Genomic DNA, 21,307 nt, shown 5'->3' with positions numbered 1-21,307 from the left:
TACGTGAGAGCGTTGCCCGTCGTAATTGAATGTGTTAGTGACGGCGAAAACTTTTTTCAAATTCCATTTTGATGAATCTGATGGTTTTGGTAGGAAATGGAGAAAATTAAAATAATTCCTAATGATGATCTGTCGGCCTGAAAACTGCTTTGAATTGTCACGACCAGTGCTGTAAAACTTCATTCAATTCAATTGAAACTGAATGTGGAACACATTGACGATCTCTCTAATGAAGTAAACTTCACTCTCTGACACACACAATGTTTGCTGACAGCCCGAGCTGGCAGCATACAGTTCTTCACTCGTTTCTCTTCAATCGAGGCTCAGTTTAACCACCGTCAGTTGATCTCTTGAAGTAACAAAATATCTCTTTCAATAGTGTGAGAGCGGCCTTCAAATGAGGTTCGTGTAAACATTCGAATTGGTTCAAGATAATAGATGAAAGATAAACCAGATAGCTGAAATATCAATCACAGAATACACATACATTAATTGTTTTCTCCTTCAGTTTTCATTTTTAATACTTTACTCCATTTATAATTCTATTCGTTCGAACTTGCTTACTACCAAGAGCGAAGGCAATGAATGAGCTACACTACTTGGCACTCGAAACTAAGCAAGCAAAACTACAAATGACTAGGTACGAATAATCAACTGACAATGAATTCCGGGAGCTTCACTTGAAAATGGCTGCAAAAGTCAAAAGAATTAGTAGGGATATGCAGAACGGTCAGCGGCCATAAATTTCATTTTCATCTTATATTATTCGATTGAAAATGAAATTTTACCGCACTGGTCACGACCAACAGAATTTGCATTTAGATCTGAGATGGCTCTTGACGTGTACACTCGGTAAACTCGATCGAAATTTGACTCGGAATCCATAATGATGTCCAATAGGATTTCAAAGAAGATGAAACAATCCATTTCGGGTGGAATCAGTAGGTGCATTTGGAACTCACAATGAATTCCAACTCAACTGAGCGACTTCCACTGGTAGGCCTTTAGTGTGGTTTTGTTGTGTGCCCGGCTGCGACTGTTCTTCGATACAAATCTGCTGTTCGGCGCTCGCTTCATTCCAAAAAGTGTGAGGTTTTCAATGTTGCTCTATCGTATGTCTTGATTCGACAAGCGTTACTCAGAAAATGATGGTAATGTGGAAATGTTAATTTGGTAGTTAGATCACATAAATCTTTCTACAGATCACTGAGCTATGAAGTTTCAAAACACGAGAAAGGCAAACACGCGTCATGAGTTTTCCTCTTTGATTCTCGTTGATACCAAACATTTCCGAAAAGTTTAAAAATTTGATCATAAAAGTGCAAACTTGCTAAACACGTAGCATATTTGCCCGAGCTATCGTAGGTCGAAATGAGCTTGTTGCGTAAAGTCGATAATTGAGTGTGGCGTGGTCGTAAAAGTGAGCGGCACATATTAGTACCCATCTCATTGTGAGCTCCTGTTAATGTTTTCACTGTTTTTGCGATAAACTTAACGCTACAATTCACTTTCCCTGTTGATTTCATATCAATACGGCAGACGTAAATAAAAAATCTTTCATTCTCTTAGCGTTTTTGTGTCGAAGAAAAAAAGCTTTATATAGTTTATTTCTTGGTTTAATTTCGCGATTTTCTTGGTTTAATAACACTTTTTGAACAAAACCGAAGTTGTCGTCATTTTGTTCTAATTGTCGTGTCAAATTTCAAATTATAATCGTAATAAGAAATCACAATTTCATTTTTTTTCCGCCGTCCTACACGGACCGAAGGATGCGGCCAACATCGATCGTACCAACGTCATCTAGATATCTTTATTCAACCCACCTATCACTAGACCTGTGCGCCGATCAAAATCATGAACATCGACGACTAAAGCGTCTTTTTGACCAGCGGCGGCGGTGGCGGCGAATCGGCGTGACATCATTTCCTGAAAATATCGGCGGCGCGATTCGGCGTAATCAATTATAAACATATTTTTTATTTTAATATTGATTCACACAGGACAATCAACGATCCTAATGTTTATGTGATCCATAGAGCCAATGTAGTGGCTAGAGATGGTAAACGGTTTTGAATGCAGCGAATTAGAGAAGAAATTGAGAAGAATATAAGTGCGATTATTTGGAGATGATTGACTAATGTTTAAATCAAGGATGGCTTTTATCGTATCAAAGAACGTTCACTAGCAACTCTTCACACGATATAATCATCAAAGAGAGACGGATATCATCGCAGCAACAAAAAAACGGCATGGCTCACTCAACATAGAATAGACACAAGTGCGAGAGCGAATTTTTTTGATGACATGTCTGAGAATCAAAGGTTAGCACGCAGCTGTACGGATCCTCTCTGAAGCAACAAACTGTCGCTTATTCTCGTTTCGCGATCCGATTCTATACAGGCAGTTGATAATTGCGATAAAATCATTTTTCTATTGCCGCTTATTCTAACTATGTGCATATAACCTTTGCATAAGTTGTGTCTATGAAAATGTCTGTGAATGCTCCACACAAGGGTTTTGAAATATTGCAACCTAGTATGAGAATTATCAAGTTGAATCATCGACTCGATTTTCTGAGATAATTGTCAACTTGCGATCCTCTCTTGGGAAATTCCACACAACAACCGTGAGTATGAAGTGGAACGAAGAAATGTAGAAAAATTCTCTCACGGTTCATGCATTGAGAGACACGAGTTCTTGTAGCATCTTCTACCGGATTGAAAATGTTGTATACAATATGGATAAATATCGAGCAGTTTCTATCAAATTATCGACAATCACCAACACTGGTTTAAATAAATATATCATTCATATACAAAGGGTTTTTTTTATCATGAGCAAGAAATATAAACTGCTTGATAATACTGCTGAGGCCCCAGTTCAAATTGAAGGCTAATGAGTGGAAAAATATCCAATATTTTCGTGCACAGGCATTATTATACTAGATTGAAAAATAAGAATATTTTCCAAGATTCTCCCAAACATCAGTAATTCTGCCAAACATCAAATAACAAATAAAGTATCCAAAATATGGTAAACGATCGCTATACATTCTAGTACTCGAGAAATCAACATTACACTGGTTTCTGTTTAAAAAAATATTGATCCGAAAAAACCTAGCCTTACCCAATTTCACACATTTCTGAAGATTTTCCATGTTTAATCCTAGTTTACACAAAAAAAAACTACAAGGATCAGCCCGAAATGTCGATCATTACAAATTTTGGTTGCCTTGTTCAACATCAATGGCTCGAACAACCACATCGGGTCACACTTTTGAATCCGCAATTGCTCGAGAGTCTGCTTAGATTGGTCTTTTTGAAAAACCAATATCGAACACGCAAACACGGAATATAGACTTTGTCTTGATTTGCATAGCCGACGAAATGACATCAATAGCCCAAATGTATGCATTTATATCTTTGTACATACTAGAGATATCGATTTCGATTCGATTTGTGTTCATGTTTGGTATGCATGCAGTTATTTTTACAGCGTTATGTTTCTCTGCCATTCTGCGATTTCGATTGAAGCGATAAACTTTTTTTCATTATTAATCGAGTTCATCTTATATAAATTAGAAATTAATCTTAAGCATTCAAATTTACTTTGGGGTAGTTCCAAATTTCTCAGGAGAAAACGACATAACATGGAACTTCATCCAAACTCGCAAGGCACAAGATCAGAGCATACCAATCAAAGCTTCAAATCGTTTTATAGCACTTTTTGTCTTGCTGTCTAGCAACAACCTACTTCTAGCATGATACACGTAGGACTGAAACGTTAGCTATAATTTCGCTTATATTTATAAATACGCGTGCTTCTAACAGCATCGATTGACCAATCAGAGCGATGCTTTCCCACTTATATAGCGCTTACTCCTTCAAAACCGTCGTATATAGCAGGGAAATCCGATAAGCCTGAGTTAGCAGGCAAATATGACACTGCTAGCTAATAATCAACATTTAAATGATATATAGTTTAATATACATGGCTAATGAAACTGACTGAGTTTTAAGTGTTCAAAAGCTGACCACATTTCTACTTGTATGTACCCTTGAATTTTTAAATTTATACCCCTATATAGAAAACAAAGATGTATTGCACATCAAAAAGTAATAGTACACTGAGGGCTCTTTTTACGCCGGGGATACGCACCGCGTAAAAAAACCGCGCGAAAAACCGCATAACTTCGGAAATCCACGTAACTTCAGAAATCCGCGAAAAAAAAACGCGTAACTTCGGAAATCCGTGTAAAAAACCTCAAACCTAAAGAAAACATTTTTTTTTGATGCCAAATATCTTAGAAATGCACGAAACGTTTTTTTCGAAAAAATCGAAAATTTTCTAAGTGTCAAGAGTTGACTTCAAAAAAAAAAATCGGGATAACACCAGATCTCGTAGTTCCATGCAATTCTAAGACAAAACAAGAGAACCGCGTAACTTGGGAAATCCGCGTAAAAAAAACAGCAAAACTTCGGAATGCGTTAAAAAAACCGCGTTACTTCGGAAATCCGCGTAAAAAGAAACTGCATGGAAAACCGCGTAAAAAAGGACTATTGCTAATCACTACTGCCGATATGAAAATTTTCGGAAGAACCCTCCTTTTCTTGGTTTCATTTTTCATTTTCAGATGTCGGTAATTTAATTTTGCGATAATGTGCCAATAGCTCAAAACCTTTTAAATAAAGACAAAAAAATAGACTTTGAATCAAATGGCATTGGTTTCGGTTGACGTCGATAGTACTGATTCTCAGTATAACAAAGACATTATATTAACAAGATATCCTCACATTTCCCGAACAAATCATTAACAACATCCTTTTTTACGAGCATGGTGACCTCAAGCGAGTCCACATCGAATCTCGTACACAGAAAAGGGGAAAGAAAGCAGCACTGCGGCATTATATGTTGAATGTGATGCCGTGCGTTGGCGTTGTTGAACTGAAGATTGATTTCGCTCCAAGCTGACAGGGTCTGAGTATAAGTAGGCGGAAAATGCTAATGACTAATTTTCAATGAATTTCCATGAAAACTGTAAACAATTTTCCACATTGATAAAATCATTTTTTCGGCTGATGTAATATAATCGGCGGCATGATTAAAATGTGATAGCTGATCATCTTTGTCATAAATTGGCGGTGTGTCGAAATTATCGGCGGCGTGACGCGACGGCGCACAAGTCAGAAAGTCATTTCGCCGAAAGTCGGTTCACCGAATGCCATTTCGCAGAAAGTCGTTTCGCCGAATAGGTCATTTCGCCGAAAGTCGGTTCGCCGAATGCCATTTCGCCGGAAGTCGTTTAGCCGAAAGGGTCATCTCGCCGAAATGGTCATGGCTCCTGTATGTTATGTCTCCTGTATAACTGATGTGGCGTAGCCATATAACCGAAACTAAGATGGCTCGGTGGCATAAAGCCAAGATGGCTCGGCGACACAAAGCCGCCGAGGCGACGCCAGGTGAGTCGGCCGCCGACCCGCCGTCGGAAGCGGTAGCCTCTTGCATACAAACCTGTAATTGCTTCGTTCGACCGGTATACTCAAAGCTAGGTTTCTTTGCCTTAGTTAGGTCCGAACGAGCGGTAGCGAGTGAAAGTACTTCCCGTCACTCTGAACGCTATTGAATGGTTTTGAGATCGAATGTTTGCTTTTTGAGTTATATCAAGTTTTATGTCAAAAATTTTCGCAATATCTGTCACAATTTACCTTGAAAACAAAATATTATCCAACAAGCCATAGATTGTCGAAATCAGTCCATTTTTAACGGAGATATCGATATTATTGTGTAAGTGACTTTTCGCCTTATTCCAGTAGTAAGAGTTTTGAGCGCTGAATGACAAAGTAATGTTTGGGAGCAACGTAGAACACGATTTTTTATACAATTGTTTCTAAGTACCAAAAAGATAGCATACAGCATACTTTTTCATGAAATTTTGTCTCGGAGCGATTTTTGCAAGGTTCGTTTTTGATAACATAATTGACACATGTTTATTTAACTTTGATTTAAATGATTTAAACTACTTACAGCAATAAATGCTGGAAGAACATAACACCCATATACCATTCGAATCAGTTCGTCGAAATCAGCAAATGCGGGTGTGATAAATAATTTCACTAAATTTTCTCGGAGATGACTCAATCGTGTTCTACAAACTCAGATTCATATGAAAAGTCGTATGCTTAAAAACATGGTTCCTGAATTACGTTTGGATCCGACTTCTGGTTCCGGAACTAAAGGATTATGTGTAAAATGTAAACTATACAGCTCCTGAGGTAGATTTAACTGACTTCGACTACATCGATTTTCGAATTCCGGATGCAGTATCGAATCGTTTCTCAAAGCTCAATCGTTTTCTCAAAAAAGGCCAAATCAAATTTCAAAAACAAAATTCAACTATCACGCCGATCATCATTTTTCTCCAATTCTTCCCCCTGCTGTGCTGGTGTTTCCTTGGCCGCTTTCCTAGCGCCGAGCACCGCTATCACCACTTGTAGCCGCCCAGTCCGAGCGGCGGCGGGAAGAGAATCGGAACGGGTTTTTCTTTTTGTCATATCGTCGACAACAAATGTGTTCTATACATAAATGTGTTCTATACACAAATGCGTTCTATACACTTTGCAATCTTTTACAATACAGTACTAGCTTTACTTTACTTTACTCACACATACATTTTATACTATAGTAGCAAACGTGATTGTGCATCCGAATTCACTTCTTTCGTTTTGCATGTTATTTTATACGTGACTCTATGCTTCCTATCTATGGACGTCTATTATTACACACTTTAACACTAGTTATTCTGCGGTATTTCCTTTTTCCAGTACAGTATACTGCACTACTGTATGTAACTATGCCATTAAAACAGCCTTTAAAACTCCAACTTTCCGCTAAGCGCACTGTGTTGCACTATTGAACTATTTCAGCTATTTCTATTTAATGGCGAGCATTAGCATTATTGGTAGGTAGATGTCTACCTGTTATGCTAGTGTAACTGCCATTAGAAGAAGATGACGTGGCCTTACTTGTTGCCTAAGCGAACGAGCGTTTAAAATTTTTTTCCCTGACAGGACATTTCGAATAATTGGATTTATGATTTCCATCACAATTAGAACATAAAAATTTATCAGTGGTTTCATTCATTGGACAAACGTCTTTCGAATGTGATTTACCACAATTCAAACACCGTATATCCATATGACAGTTTTTGGTACCATGGCCGAAGCCTTGACAACCACGACATTGCGTTAAGTTTGCAATACCATTATGTCGTTTATAATATTCCCAAATAAAAATAAAACGTATAAAGTGTACAACTTTGCTTCCGTCGTTTTCTCCAAAATTAAAAGCTTTATTGCGAAAAAGTGCTTACAGATGTATTATTCAAAGTATTGTCCGTCGCTAGCGACAACTTTCTCCCATCTTCGGCAATTTTCGGATCCGGTTCGAAAAAAGGAGTCCTCTTTTGACGCTATCCATGAAGCAATCCATTTTTCCAACTCTTCGAAGGATTGAAAATGTTGATCTGCTAGGCCGTGTGCCATCGAACGGAATAGGTGGAAGTCAGAAGGGGCGACATCTGAGGAATACGGCGGGTGGGGCAAGACTTTCCATTTCAGCGTTTCCAGGTACTTTTGACCACTTTTGCGACGTGAGACCGAGCGTTTAGGATTATTGTATCGAACCCACTTTTCATCACCGGTTACGATTCGATGTAAAAACCCCTTACGATTGTGTCTTTGAAGCAGTTGCTCACATACAAATAAACGGCGCTCGATGTCCCTCGGTTTCAACTCTTACGGCACCCAGTTTCCTTCTTTCTGAATCATGCCCAGGGCCTTGAGACGTTTTGAAATGGCTTGCTGACTCACTCCCAACGATTCGGCAAGCTCTTCTTGGGTTTGGCACGAATCTTCATCAAGCAATGCTTCTAGTTGTACATCTTTGAAGGTTTTTTATCTTCCACCACCATGTTTGTCTTCGACATCGAAATCACCATTTTCAAAACGTTCAAGACTTCAAGACTACCCAAGACACGTTCTTTTACTCAGAGCAGCATCACCGTAAGTTTCTGAGCTTTTCAGCTGCATTTTTTTCGAATTGTAACAGAAAAGTAAAACTTCCCGCAAATGGCGAGAATTGGACACATAAACAGACATTTTCGAGCGTGAATAATACGAAAACAAGAACAACTGTCACTGAAACGGCGATGACAATCCGTTAGGCACTGTACACACTCACTTTAAAGGCATTATCATCTATGTATTTTGACCAGCCTCAGCCGGTACAGCCACCTTTCAGAAAACGGCAGAAGCAAAGTTCTAAACCTGATACTTTTTATAAAGTTTTCAAATTGTTTACATCACTTCGATTGAAGTGTATTAGGTAAAGTTCATGGGAAATTCCCGAGCGTGGTTTAGAAGTACCATTCGCTCTTTTTTTCATAAGTATTACTTGGGAAGGGGCAAAACCAAGCAATTCTTTTAGTTCTTTTTTAATTTCACCAGTACCATTTGATAAGCCTTTCAAGACAGCGTTGAAGGGTATGGCTGATTATATATCACATGAATAAAATGTATGAAGTTTCTCGGACAAATATCGGAAAAGACGTTCGTAATCTTCCAATCCATCAACCATCTTCCTCTTTGTCCGATTTGAAATGAGACTTTTACTTCCGGGAGAAAAGTAGAAAGCTCGGTACGGAATGCTTTGAAGTCGGAAATCATCACCGTCACTGAAGGCATACATTGTTGTTTCTTCCCAGAACGTCAAGCGTCCATTTTGGGAATTTTCGAAAATTTTTCTTCTATGTCGCTACAATCAGATTCAGGAAGAATATCGTAAATATTGTTAGACGGCATATGATTAACGGAAGGGAAATCCGTCCGTTGTCTTTTATTTTTACATTCAGATTCTATAAGATCGCCAATGTTATTAGAAAAATTTAGAATAACGTATTGAGATTTCTTCCGCATTGAATTATTTTTAGCCTTAGGCTTGTTGCCTTTCCGGTTGGACGCAGGCATTTTTAAACAATATAAATTAACTACACACTTAGAAAATTTCGTAGAATTCGGTAATTTTTTACCGAATTTTCAACAACTGAACGTTCGGTAATTAAATTGATTACCGATCGTTGGGTAATTGCTGAACTGTCAAACAACTACCGTAAACTGTAAATCAAATGAATCTAACTGATTGTTCGGTAATTTTTTGTTTCTTTGTTTTCCTTAGGTTGAAATTCTGAACTTTCGGATTTTAAAAAACAACACAAATTCACAAAAACGAAAAAAGTTCCAGCCTGTTGTGGCTGTAGTTTTATTCCACGAATAGAAGGGTCAAATGTTCCGGCTGACCGGAATTATGAGCGCCTTCCAAAACACTGCACAATCCGTTGAGTCCACCAGAAATTACCCTCGAACGATTTGTGTAGGCAGCAAGTGGACAAATGATACAAATTTTTTTTCCTCTTATAAGTAAACAAAAAGCTTTTAGTGGTTCCAAGGTTTTAAAAATTTTTGCACCTGTATCTCAATCCATTCGATGAACTCTTCAAGATTTTTTTCGTTTGCCTAATAAAAAGATACTGAAAATTTAAATAACTGTTTGACAGTTAGTTTCACGACAATCAGTTTTCACAGAAGTTCGGTTATTGGAAGACGGTATGGTCGAAGGTATGGTTTTTACCGTACTCGGCGACTATTAAAATTTACCGTATGAATTGTATATCTTTTTACAGAATTCTTTAATAAAACCTTGCATAAAACTGATCGCCCGGTAAAAATTTGCATAATTGTTGTAAAATGAAGTTCATGTACCGAAATATCGGTAATTTCTGTTGATTACCGAAAGTTTTCGTCAAAAAAATTACAGAACAACGGAATCGAATCTTAGTGTGTAGGATAAATTAGTCTTCGATTAGACTCCTAGTTTGGATAAGTCTTGATAAAGACTGATTTTGTGGTACTCTTAATAAACATTAATTAGTTCGAAGAATAATTCTTTGAATGGCTAGCCCTAAAAATGCTGATTAATTTCTTTGTCTTGAAAAAGACTGATTATATTAGAATATCATATAGCCATAAGTTCAGGCATTAGTTTTACCAGAAAATAAAACAAAAATACAAACATACGAATTAGTAGCAATATAATTTGTGTATGGCCGCTCAACATGGTTCAACGGATGAGAACTGTGAATATGCATCTATATTTCAATGATATAATCACTTATAGATTTATTTTTTCGTTTTATTTATCTTTGTGTTAGTATTTGTTTGATGTAGTAAGTCACTAGTACTATTAATATAGCATGTTCATCCACTCAGGCACTTTTGTGCATCTGGTAGACACTGACTCACAATCGCAATGTTACATTAAGTTACTCATTCGTAAATTCGTCATGTTATCCTACCGATTACTCAACTTTCATTTAATGAATTGTGATATAATCGAATAAAACATCTCTGCTTTGGCTCCAAGAAGCCATACCACATAAAAATAATTCTAAAATGGCGCAGTACCGCTGTTAAAGCGACGCAAAAACGAGAAGCGAACGCTCGTGATTCTAAGGAGTGTATCGAAAATAAGCTATCCACAAATTTTTCTTTCAAATTCTGATAAAAAACGATATTTTATTCAAACTAAAAATTGATCCTTTATTGTACGAGGTTAAACTTGAGCATAAAGAAAACCGGATGAAATTTAAGTTATTCCTTCACGAATTTTCGAACTTTTGATTGAACGCTCTTCATCAAGTTCCGGATAAGTGTTGCATCGCATTTTTTTGGACGCTTGAGCTTGTACCTGCGTACAATACAAATGTATGTGGATAGCTTATTTTCGATACACTCCTTATCTTACTCCCGAAGTCAATTTATCGAACAGAGACAACAGATCTCACTCTAACCAATGACTCTCTTAAATGACATGAGATAAATTGGGATACCGTAATTCTGATTCTATCTCTACTATTGGTCGATCGTTAGTCCTTAGCTGAAACAGTGGTCTTTATTAGGTTTTGCACGAACATGACATAACCTCACTAAAATGAACTAATTTTTACAGCTATCAGTGCACTATGGTCCGAAACGAGAAATTAGCGTGACAAAAATATTTTCACTGCTAAATATTAGTTTTTTGTAGTTGGTGCCTTCACAAAAGTTGTTTTTAATCAAATTGAATCTTTTGAAGAAAAAAATTACTAGGGTGGTCCTTATTTAGATTGAAATCTGAAATCTAACTTTCTTAATTGAACTCAAAAATGATTTCGTTGTACAATAAAGTTGTAGGCAATTTTATTTTGAGCTGCAAAAAGCATCTCTGCTGAAAAAAGCATCTCTATAGCTTTTAATTTGATCGAGATACATCAATTTTCCCGAGTAAATGTAGGGTGGCTCCTGAAAAATCACTTTTTTTGTTCTAACTTTTTTGTGAAACGTTCTATGGATCGTTGCTTTCAGAAGAGTTGTTGAACTAATTATTGCGCACAATTTTGCTGAACCAAGCTATTGCATATGAAAACCAGTAAAAAGTTATGATTGTTTTTTCATCATGATGAAACTACATTGATATCCACTCCCATCCCATGTTGTACCAATTTATAATTGTAATTGAACATATTCGTTCAAAATGTTTTGCACTACGTTATAACCTTAAATTATTAACGGAATTTATCAAAGTGACAAATTTTGACAACTATGCAGCTCCCTAGTGAATTATTGTAATTGTAAAAATCGGTTAGAAATTATAGTACGTTAGGGGGGTACATTGACGTCGTGATGTAACGTTTTCCCGTGAGATAAAAACGTTGCATCAGCTTGCTAAGTCCATCCGAGTTGGACAAATAAGCCATGAGCCACATGTTTTGGTGACCGCGCGGTGTGTGTGAACACCGGCGGTTGAGCAAAATATGTACCATGAAGACATTCAGCCCGAAGTAAAATTTAGGTGGTTTTTTAAAACCATAGGGAAGTTAGATAGTGAGCAGTTCGTGAGAGATATTATCGCAATCTCGGAAGTCGACCCGTGGACAAGAAAGTTCAGATAAGACACGTCGAAGGAAACCGTTTAGCAAAAAATGTAGTCTCATCATCTCAACTAGAGACGAAACAGAGAATTCTTGAATTCGTGACTGTGTTAATAGTGAATGTGATTTCACAGGAAAGGATCGTATAAAATAAAATGGTCTACAAAAATTAGATATCGTTGAGTGACGAGAAATGAAACAAAATCTTTGCAAAAACCCTACATTTTCCCTTAGTACCGAGATATTTGTATAATAAAATATTATCAAATACGAGTCAGATGGCATTCGAAGAAAAACTTTTCGATTGATATTTGATGAAATAAAGTGAATATAGTTTGTATTTTAAAGTTTCGTTTGTATGTACTGACAAACAAAATAAAAGAAAGCCTCTCTCCACAGCTCCCCGTACGCCGCACCGAAACGCGGCCTTTACAATTACAAGGCTATTTAAAAATAATCTGATCAATAAACCAAATCAACTACATATGGTCAGATGTAATAAACGTGTACCACGCGTGTTGTAATATCAAATATAGGAATATAATAATGATGACAAATTATGAGTCCAAAATTATTTTATTGAAACCCCATGCCAATTTTAAACTACATAATGTACCCGTTCAGGTTTATTGCACAGTTAATATCACGTTTCGATGCATACAATCAAGTCCATCGTCACAAAACAAGAGAATGCATGATTACTCTATCCGCACTGCAACTAATGTTCTAAATTTGTTGATATTCCAATCATTACGTTTGATCACGAGAAATAAAGATATTTAACTCTACTTTCCGATGGTTGTTACTTGTTGATGTTAATTGGTTTATATTGAATTCACAGTCTGACAGTACGGAAGAATTAACATATTTTAATTTTTGTGGCTGATAATAAAACATGTGTTTCTATTTTTAAATTCTACGCATGGAGATATTGATCGTATAACCAAGAAAATAATAAAATCTGTTCATATATGCAAAATACGTAAATCTAAAAACTCTAAACGATACAAAGTTCGAAAATGTCTAGACAATATTACTGCTTTCCACATATATCAAAACATGGTATGTTTCTGGAATCTTGCATCATGTAAAATCTGATCACAAGGAATGAATCATTATTGTTATTATTATTATTATATTATCGAGATCTTTAATCTTTAAATTATGCGAAATTCGACGAATACATATGAAATAATAATTGTAAACGAACGTTTACAAAATTTCATATTCGATTTTTTTGTGTAAACCAAATATGCTTGTGAGCAAAGAATGATACAAAGGAATGTGCAAATTAATATCAATTTAGGCTTACCTTTGAAACTATTTGTATAAATTTTTTGAAGATGCACTTTGTGATATATTTTTGTTCAAGATTTTAGCACGGGTTGATATTTTCTATGTCAATTTATACGATTTTTCTTTACTAGACAGCTTTTACTAACTATTTCTGTGTTTGCATTTGATTATTTGCAAAAAATCGATATGAGAGAAAAACTGGCTGGAAACAAATGTTTCCATTCGAATTTGAGAAGTTCTCGAGTTTGCGCCATACAGTTTATCTATACTCCTGCGTTAGAGTCATGAAGACGCGGTCAAATTTTACTGAATACTGCAGGTTTCCTTCACTAACCAAATATGTTTGTTTCGCACCGTTTCGTACGAATGAAACAATAACTGCAAGAATCCAGTAAATCGGAAAATATTATCGAAATTTCTCCAACTCCAGCCAATGTTGAACTATTATAAAATACAATCTAGTATTATTCCTATACTGTTGTGCTTTTTGGTGTTTTTATGAATAACAAATCAATTTTAATAATTCCGTTTTCAATCAACATGACAAACGTGATTGATATTTTATTGACCTACTGTCTACGTCCAATATGACAAATTGGAGGACTTCGAGGATGCATATATCATAGTAATTACTCCCAAATCAGTCAAATGTAATGTAAGAACTATTTTAAACAAATACAATTTAACCGATTTTGACGTCAAAATAGAGATGGTAGATATCATTTAACATGTTCATGTTTTCCTGACAGAAGTGACCCTGAATGAAATACATAAATTGTTCTCATCCTTGCTTTCAAACTAGTAGACAATTGTGTGAGAGTAAGTACACACTGTGAATGAATAAACTCAGATTGCGGCAGCCTTCTCAGAAATATTTTTCATGCTCTCTTCATTATCATTAAAGGGCGTAGCACACACAATAGCAGAGAAAATTTAGTTTTTTACTTTGATTTATTTATGAAAGCACGTATTCATCGAACCAATAAGTTTCTTTCTGTTTTTTTTATGATTTATGCAAACACGTTATAGAGTAGCTTTATAGTTCTTAATTCAGTAATTCAATCGATATTTCGGCGATAGTAGACAAAAAAGCCATATTCACCTTTTCAACTAGAGTTATGACAATTCATTTATTTATTACCTGTAACTTTCAGATTATCGTACAGTTGGCTTGGTAATTTCGTAAGTCTAGTTTTCCTGGCACTCGGTTAAAAATACTTATGATTTACTTTCTTTTTCTTTAAAAAGACGCGAAACAGAATAACAATCGCGTTGGGATTCTCCTCAATGACTGATAAAATGAATTAAAAGCGAAAACGACTCACTGATTCACTACGAAAATATTCTCTTCAGAATTTTCATGGAAAGTGAACAAAGCTGTCAATGAAATACACTAAACAAAAATATTAAAAATTAGATAAAATTAACATCAGGACCAGAGATGCCAGTTTCTTACACTGAAAAACGATATTACCTTCCCACTAGAGTAGCCAGGTTATTTTTTCAAAAAATCTGTATCTGACTCAAAAAATTTATATGGATTTGTCTGGGTCTACTATATTCAAGGGAATTTTGACCGGGCTCCATTACCCTAGAGTGCCTTAAACCAGAGTGACGACAGATGTTCGTTTGGAATGACAGCTTTCTCCAAACGAGCAAACGATCTGTCAAATACAGTACAAAGCGAACGAAACTGTCAACATTTCGGATTAAACGTTTTGAGTTGTTGTCAGTAGAGTGCCTATAACCAGAGTGACGACATCTCATCCGTAATGCTGGCAACAATAAAAAACATTCCATTAGCTTTACATTGAATTGACAGGTCGTTTGCTCGTTTGGAACTGGTAGCTGTCATTCCAAACGAACAGCTGTCGCCACTCTGATTATAGTCACTCTAGTTGTCAGCATTACGGATGAGATGTCGTCACTCTGGTTATAGGCACTCTACTGACAACAACTCAAAACGTTTAATCCGAAATAGACACTCTACATTACCCGCTTGTGAGGAATTATGGCAACCGTCAGAAGGCTAGCTGCATTCCGGCTACTGTCAAAATTGTCCAGGCGAAATTGAGTCATTATCTCGCCGTGCGTGTCTTGTTTATTTCCCTCCTCCTTCTTTTTTAGTTTTTTAATTCGACTTCATTTGATATTCGTCAATCCCGCATGTACATACAAGAAACGAATCTTGAGACGAGGTAAATAAGATTAAATTATGGGTATGTTTGGTAGTGAGAAAGCAATGTTATTGACAATAACATTTTCCATAATTAGTATATATGAAGGGCAATAGCTTATTGCCATTCATATGTACTTTTTATTGAAAAAAACAAAAACAATACGCTAAAAATGTAGAACCGATTAAAAACGGTTCTACCAATCTTGTATGGCGTAAATCCGACTGAAAAAGAATCGCTAGGCGAGATTTTCTGTCGGAAAAGGTTGTTTCATTGTTGCCAGACTTGAATTCTGGCAGAATTCCGGCAAAAATGGCTGGCAGACAAAGCCAGCCGTCTGAGGGGAAATCTGCCCGCCGCGCGCAAGTGGGTATCAATGAACAAAATAAACGGTCTCACCAATTATCGTATAGAGGCCCAAAACACGTAAAGAACTGAGAAATCTGACAAAATCTGGGAAAATTTGTAAAATCTGATCAAATTTGAAAAATCTGGCAAAAGATCTGGTTTGTTAGAGTGTCTGACGAAGCGAGAAAAATCAATGAAAAAAGCAATGTTTTCGAGATATATTGCAAATAGATGATTAAGTATGTGGTTGTTCTGTTTATAACAAAAAGGAGAGTATATTTAAAAGTGTTTATAAACTTATTGTTTAAAAATATACCGAAATCCATTGTTGTTAACAATCTAAAAAAAGCTTCGTTCAGAATTTTCACCAAATACATTTGTATTTATACTTTTACAAATATTCAATCATGAAGGTTAATTCATACCTTTTCTACACGGTTCAGTGCTGACACGGAACGCTAATTTTCTTTCCAACTATCTAATGGATATATTCCAATACGAATTCATATTATTTTTTCAGCGTATCAAAAATCGATGTGTGGAGCAATATTGTCGTTCGGAACTGCACCGGCACTGAGACAGATCGATTTTCAACTCTTACTTTTGATTAACCCGTCACGTTTGTTGAAATATGGTATATTCACTCTAATACTCTATTTTTTTACAAGACATGTGTTTTCATCTTCATCAAAGATTTACTAATACTAATTACTAGTAGAAATTGTACTGCTTTCTAAAACACAAAATAGGGCAAGATGGGCCATCTCTGGCCTTAGCCTGTCACGTTTGTGACACAGCAAAGAAAAAAAAACATAAAATATGTGTGTGTTGTGTTAGTTCCTACACAAAAGTTTTTCTTTACTTTCTACGTGCAAGTGCAAGATCTCCAACAAGCACGACTATTTGAAGCACCCAGTAAAACGGCAAGCTTTTATTAGGTGATCAACACAATGGCCCTTACTAGGCCTTCTGACAGCTCAATCCGACGTAAAAATGTTCCGTGAACTTGACGTAGTGTCCTTTCATATGAATTGTTTAAAATCAATGTTGTTGTTCCGGAATCGTTCCATCCAGGTGATAGTCGCTTGATGCTGCGCATGAATCGCTTTTACATATTGTTTTGTTTTCATCAGGACACGTGTTGGCCACCCATTTTTCAGTAGGGCCGCTATTCAGTTTTCACCGGGCATAGAAACAGAGATGCCATTATACAGATTTTTACATGCACATACAGATTTCGTACAGAAATCAGATTTTGTACAGGATTTGCCTTTCTCATATGAAAAGGCTATGCAATCACTGTGAAAATGGACTTTTTAACTGAGGCCCGAAGGGCCGAATGTCATATATCATTCGACTCAGCTCGACGAACTGAGCAAATGTCTGTGTGTGTATGTATGTGTATGTAACAAAAATATGCACTCTCTTTTCTCAGAGATGGCTAAACCGATTTTCAAAAACAAAGATTCAAATGAAAGGCCTTATGGTCCCATAGTATGCTATTGAATTTCATTCCGATCCGACTTCCCGTTCCGGAGATATAGGATGATATGTAGCAAAAAAAATGAAAAAAATAAGCACTCACTTTTTTAAGAGATGGCTGAGCCGATTTTCACAAGCTAAGATTCAAATAAAAGGTATTATGGTCCCATAGCTTGCTATTAAATTTCATTTGAATGTGACTTCTGGTTCCGGATTTATATGGTAATATGTGATAATTTAAGAAAAAGTTTACACTCAATTATCTCTGGAACAACTCAACCGATTTTCGCAAACTAATATTCAAATGAAAGGTCTTATAATATCCTAAAAATTTGTAGAACATTTTATCTGGATCCGACTTCCGGTTCCGAAACTAAAGCGTGATAAGTGGAAAATTACCAATTTTACTAGTATTTTTCCACGAACGATGGTTAAAAACAGGTACAAATCCCATAAAACTGTCTGTTAAATTCTTCTAGTTTGCAAAGCTTGTTAGTTTGTGGGCATAAAAACTTAATTCGGCACTACTGGTTCTCTCTTTTCCTGTTCCGAGAGCACCGAAAGTGGAGAAGAAAAACTCCCACAACTAAATTTACTTCGAATTCTCGGCGATGTTTGAACCGATTTTCACAAATCTTGATTTGAATTAAAGTTCATACTGTCTTTAAAGCTACTGTGAAACTTCTTCCGAATCCGACTCCCGGTTCCGCAGTTACAGGGCGATGAGCGTCAAAGTTTTCAAATCGCCATATAGAGTGACAATATGTACAACACCGAAAGAAGAAGAAAACACAAAACTAAAAAGGCGTGATTTGTTCTATTTCGTACACGTTGTGTAGTGATGTCAATAATAATAATAATAATAATAATAATAATAATAATAATATTAATACAAATAATATTAATAATAATAATAATAATAATAATAATAATAATAATAATAATACATGTTTTATCGTGCTGATTCATGCTGTTTAGCTTGACTTACAAATATAAAAGTAATAGAAACGCAGGTTCGTATCGTTTGTTAGATTTCGTTTAATTGGTTTAATCGAAATAGAGCATGAGTAGTAAGTATAGGTTTAACTACGTTCAAAACTGTTCCAATTTGTAAGTCATATTTGTTGGTAGCAAACGAACCAACTTCGGCTATTCCGTTCATCTGAATCCGGTTTCGGAAGATTTGGAAATAGTGATCAAAAACTGCTAAAAGGATCTCACTCACTTTTCTTGGAGATGGCCAAATCGATTTTCACAAACTTATAGCACAGACTAACAGACATGACAGTATGAGTAAATTCTTATAAAAATCATTTTTCGTGATGCACTAGTTCCACCTATATTGTACTGCGCGAACTATTTACTATCTGTCCACCCCTTGTGTTATGTACAAGTTTTTTTACTAGTTGGTTTCCCCTCGTTTGTCAACACCGATCAGCTGCTTGCAGGGATGCCTGATTTCATCCAAATATTTGAAAATGAATAGTCGCAATAAATTATTGGATTACGTTGATAATATATTCAACTTTTCGCGATTTTGGAAGGTAACCATTTATTTGACTCAGCGTTGTTCATCTAGACAATTTTTTATTGTGTTGGTAGTTTTCACCCGAAATTAAGTGGCGGCAGACCAGAAGCAAGTAAATATTGTAACAAAACGGGTTCGATTTTGTATTGCGTTGGAGGATGAGAAGTAGGCACAATTATGTATATAGTTTTGGCAATATGTATTAAATCTGTATCCTGCATGAAATTCGCATGGACGTATACAAAACAATACATTACAGGTAATTTTGTTTAATTGGCAACTCTGTCGGTAAATGAAAAAAATAAACACAGTCTAGATTACAGACAGGATGTTTTTGATAGGGTAACGTGGCGCCATCATGACACATGTGAGCACTGTCCCAAATAAAGGAATATTTGAAATGACCGTTAAAATGATTGAAGAATCTAATTTGAGTGTCCTGTCTGTTAGTCTGTGCTTATAGGTTCAAAAAAAAGTCTTACAGTTTCATACGTAATTCCTTAATTTGTTGTGGATACTACTTTCGGTTCCGGAACTACAGGTTGAGCTGGATTTGTATAGTTTGTGAGATTAGGTTTGAACAAATTTTCCTATTTCTATTCAATAAACAGTTGTTTTTGCGAATCTCACGGTTATATTTATGATGTAATAAATAATATGAGAAAGGCATCATTACACCACTAGGTGGATTAAAATAGGTTTTTTAAACTCAATACAGATTCATACAGATTTTTCAAAAAAAGGAAAGAATAAAATAATTTTGTTTGTCTGAGCTCTCTTTGGTAGTAGTGACGAGATGAGAGTTTTGTAATCAATCGACGAATTACAAATTGATCTAAAAATCTTTAAATGGTGTTGATTGTTTAAGTTGAGCGCTGAGATCCTACATCAACTTACCAAGCCAACATTTTGAAAGTATATGAAATTGAAATTATGTTTTGTTGATTCCGATTGGTGAAGAAAATTTGAAAGCATTTAATGTCGTCGTTGTAGAATGATATGAATATTGAGCACTCATTCAATTTCTCATTATAAAACCATAAATTTTTGGAATAACATTGCCTCAACAAATATTTATTATAAATATTTCGATTCTATAGCGAATACAGATAAATACAGATTTTTCATTTTGGGTAATACAGATTTTCTATGATAATATCTGGCATCTCTGCATAGAAACCTCAATTCTCGGGTAATTTTTCAAAAGGGCCTAAGAGCAAAATGTAAACAAATTGGATTAAATCTTAATATCGAAATTGAAGCCTTAACCTACCTTATAACATCATAACATTCAACAGAAACATTACCTATGTCGATAAATTGAAAATTTTTTAAAGGGCCTATCGCATACTTGAGTTTAATAAATATGTGTTGTTTTAAGGCCTGTCTAATTAATTTGATTTTTCTGCTTTTATATGTACAATATAGGAAATATTTGGACAAATTCCATTCGTATTAGCTTACCGCAATAACATTACACAACTATTTTATAAAACATAAGGCATGTTTAAAAATTGTAGTAAATATAGCGCATTTTACGACATAAAAATTATCCAGTGTACATTACGCCCTATTTTACCCGGCTTTCGACATTCGTCTTTCAACAAAAGGTAAACGTTGATACGCCATTTTTTGCAAGTGCAATTGTCTGATTCAAATCGAGAGAATAAGCAATCGCGCCTAGACTACAGCACACTTGTTTGGTTATGAACTTGCTATTACGTGAGATATATATGAATCCAAACTCGGTGTACCACAATAATTTTTGCTTACCGGTTTTCAGAAGCTGTTGATATTATTGAACATGAAAATGAACGCATTTGTTCAGCGCCGACTGCTGTGTGGTTCGAGGAAGTTAATAGTTCTTCATTTAATGTACTGGATCGTTCATTGATCCAGGAATATTCATTTGCTAATGTGTATAGTTCTACACCGATCGATTTGTCAGTTAGCCAGATCGATGAAATTCCGTTAGATCTGTCTCTCAACCGATCCGAAACATCAAAAAATGAGGCCATAAATTTAATTTTACCAACATTGTGAAATGACAAGATAACGCTTCAAATCGACTATGCTCCAATTAATCTTTTGGTTGGCGATCGCAACAAAGTCAATAATGAATCAATCGTTCGTGTACATAACAAGGAGAGAACCTTCAACGAAAAGTAATCTGAATCGTACTGAAAATAAATCATTGCTTGGTGTGTTTTCAAGGCGATTACCACCAGATCATTATTACGGCAATTCGGAAACTTGCTCGCTCAATGCACATTTGATTATTGGATCGCAACTTTTGCATGACATCATGACAAAGAATGCTTCCTTCGTATTAAGCTGCTGACGAAAACGAAGGTTGTATATTAGAAGGAAATTGCGAGTCTGAGACCGACAGCAATGATGACAACGGATACGAAATCGAAAATGAAGAAATAGGTGATACGACTTTATTAAACG

The 21,307-nt window shown here is 35.8% G+C and overlaps 1 protein-coding gene across 7 annotated transcripts in view; it reads right to left on the bottom strand.

Annotated features, from left to right (window-relative positions):
* Nucleotides 1–14,672, bottom strand: part of LOC131440587 (synaptosomal-associated protein 25) — a 77,369-nt gene extending 62,697 nt beyond the window's left edge. Inside the window, exon 1 of one of the 7 annotated variants that reach the window (XM_058611991.1) lies at nt 14,460–14,672. The gene's annotated coding sequence lies outside the window, so the exon portion shown is untranslated. Of the gene's footprint in view, nt 1–13,334; nt 13,513–14,459 lie in introns of those variants that run through there. The other 6 variants (XM_058611997.1, XM_058611996.1, XM_058611990.1 and 3 more) reach the window with 6 other exon arrangements.
* Between the last annotated feature and the right edge of the window lie 6,635 nt (nt 14,673–21,307).

The sequence above is a fragment of the Malaya genurostris genome, chromosome 1, assembly GCF_030247185.1.
Source record: "Malaya genurostris strain Urasoe2022 chromosome 1, Malgen_1.1, whole genome shotgun sequence".
NCBI classification, from domain to species: Eukaryota; Metazoa; Arthropoda; class Insecta; order Diptera; family Culicidae; genus Malaya; species Malaya genurostris.
The sequence above is the reverse complement of the archived record's forward strand: the minus strand, read 5'-3'. Positions and strand labels throughout refer to the sequence as shown.